This window comes from Prunus avium, chromosome 4 (genome assembly GCF_965620075.1).
Source record: "Prunus avium chromosome 4, drPruAviu1.hap1.1, whole genome shotgun sequence".
Classification (NCBI taxonomy): Eukaryota; Viridiplantae; Streptophyta; class Magnoliopsida; order Rosales; family Rosaceae; genus Prunus; species Prunus avium.
In genome coordinates, this window is record NC_142287.1 from 9,672,722 (window position 1) to 9,675,465 (window position 2,744).

Consider the following 2,744-nt stretch of genomic DNA (forward strand, 5'->3'; position numbering starts at 1 on the left):
TTCTAATTAATCTAATTTTCTATTTCAGGTAGTTTATGTCTAAAAAGCCATTACTTGAACAAGTGAGGTCTTCGTTCCAACGTTCTAGATCTTTGAACGCAGGACCATCATTGCAACCCAGACGAGTGACCTCTGAAATTCAGAATCGTCTAGAAAGGGAGTTGTCAACTGCAAAAGAGCAAGCTCTTGCTACATTTACAAGTCTTGCTCTCCACACTGAACTTCCTAGTTCTTCACTTTCAAATTCGGAAGCAAGTTCAGACCAAGAAGAAGAAGAAATGATGGCTGCCATTGAGTTCATGGGAGAACTTGATATCCCAACAATTCCAGCATCTCCTTCAAGCATTTTGCTGCCCACTGTAGCTCGAAATTATGAGCTTAAATCTTCTCATCTTAATATGCTGCCTTCCTTTTATGGTTTACCTAATGAAGATCCATTGACTCATATAAAGGATATTTTTAATGTTGTGAGTTCTTTTCCCTTGACAGGTGTGACAGAAGATCAACTTCGAATGAGAGTGTTTCCATACACTTTAAAGGATAAGGCGAAGTATTGGTTGAATTCTTTGAAGCCTGGTTCACTCACTACATGGTCTGCCATTCAAAAGAAGTTCCTGGAAAAATACTTCTCCACGCAAAAGACCGACATGCTTAGGGACAAGATCTTGTTATTTGCACAGCAAGATGATGAATCGTTTTGTGAAGCATGGGAGAAATTCAATGGGTTGCTCAACCAATGTCCTCATCATGGGATTCCATTGAAGCTTCAAATGCGTATGTTTTATAAAGGTACCCCTTCTAGTCATAATATAGTCACCAATTTTGCAGGTGGTTCTTTTAAAACCAAAACTCCAGAAGAAACGTACGAACTCTTTGAGGAGATAGCAATGGAGACCCAACATACGGATACAAGAGGTAAACGTGTTATTAGTGGTTCTAATGATGCTTCTAGTGTGCAGATTTCAAAACTGGAACAAAAGCTAGATGCTCTTCTTGCATTAAACTCAAGAAGCCCTCCGAAGGAAGTGTGTAGCATTTGTGAATCTCATGACCATGCTACCACAGCTTGTCCACTTGGGGCTGGATATCCAGAATTTGTGCAAGAGCAAGCTAAGTTGGTAAATTCCTACAACCAAGGTCCAAGAAATGATCCATACTCTCAAAGTTATAATCCAGGTTGGAGGAATCATCCAAACTTTTCATGGAGAAATACCCAGAATCAAGCAAATCCCCCTTCATTCCAAAGGCCACAACAATCATCATCATCATTGGAAGATATAGTGAAGCAGATGGCAATCAACCAATCCAATTTTCAGCAAACTACACAAGCTGCCATCTCCAAATTGGAAGTCCAATTAGGCCAAATAGCTGCTGAAATAACTCAAAGAGTGCCTGGGAAATGGCCAAGCCAAACTGAGATCAATCCAAAGAACCCAGAAGCCAAGGCCATTCATGTGCTCAGATCAGGTAAGATCATTGATAATAAAGATGATTCTAATCTTTCAAATGATGTTGTGATTGTAGAAGATAAAGACGAGGAGACCATGGCTACGGAAGGAGAACAACTCAAAACTTCTCAATCTGCTCCTAAGGCCAAATCAGATTCTCAGAAATCCGATCAATTCCAATTGCATAAAAGGGATGACAAATTTGTGCCACCACATCTTCAAGAAGATAGATACGTGCCACCCGCTCCATATGTTCCACAGATTCCATTTCCAGGCCGTCTTAAGAAAGCAAAGCAAGATAAGGCTTTTAAAGAGATTTATGATATTTTGAGTAAAGTTAATATCAATTTGCCTTTGTTTGATCTTATTGAACAGATTCCTGCTTATGGAAAATTCATCAAGGACTTGAAAACTCACAAGCTCAATTTCGCTCCAAATGAAGGAGTAAAGCTCGACCAGAATGTAAGTGCTGTGTTGCAAAGGAAGCTTCCACCAAAACTAGATGATCCTGGCAGCTTTGACATTCCCATTAACATTGGAGGCAAGAAGGTTGGAAGAGCCATGTTGGACTTAGGAGCAAGCATCAATGTTTTGCCATATTCAGTTTATCAAGAGCTTGTCTAAAATTTTGCAGAGAAAGTCTAATGATGCTCTAGAAGCTGTCTTAACACAAGAAGAGGAAGATCTTTGTGAACCGGAGTTCCAAGAAGTGGTGGCTACCTTAGAAGTGTTTCCGCCATACCCACCATCCTTTAGGCCACCAATCGAGCCTCTTGGACCATCATCCACGAAATTGGAGCCATCCATTGTCATCCCACCAAAGCTAGAACTTAAACCTCTTCCCAATAATCTTAAATATACATATTTGGGTGCTAACGAAACTCTCCCTGTTATAATTGCTGCAGGTCTCTCCTCACATGAAGAAGAGAGCTTAATTAAAGTTCTAAAAGAGCATAAAACAGCCATTGGGTGGACCATAGCAGACATCAAAGGAATTAGTCCAAGCATGTGCATGCACCGGATTTTAATGGAAGAAGACAGCAAACCATCTCGTGATGCCCAAAGGAGGCTAAATCCCAACATGAAAGAGGTGGTTAGAGCTGAAGTTTTAAAGCTACTCGATGTAGGAATCATCTACCCAATTTCAGATTCTAAGTGGGTGAGCCCTGTGCAAGTTGTTCCAAAGAAGTCCGGAATCACCGTTGTGAAGAATGAGAAGAATGAGCTAGTTCCTACACGAACTGTCACTGGTTGGAGAGTTTGCATTGATTACAGGAAGTTGAACACATCCACTAG

At 40.6% G+C, this 2,744-nt stretch overlaps 1 non-coding gene across 1 annotated transcript; it reads right to left on the reverse strand.

Moving 5' to 3' along the window:
- Positions 1 to 647: 647 nt before the first annotated feature.
- LOC148294757 (small nucleolar RNA R71) lies at positions 648 to 754 on the reverse strand. The gene has a single exon (XR_015835635.1). It is a non-coding gene; the product is annotated as a small nucleolar RNA R71 (small nucleolar RNA).
- Positions 755 to 2,744: the final 1,990 nt, after the last annotated feature.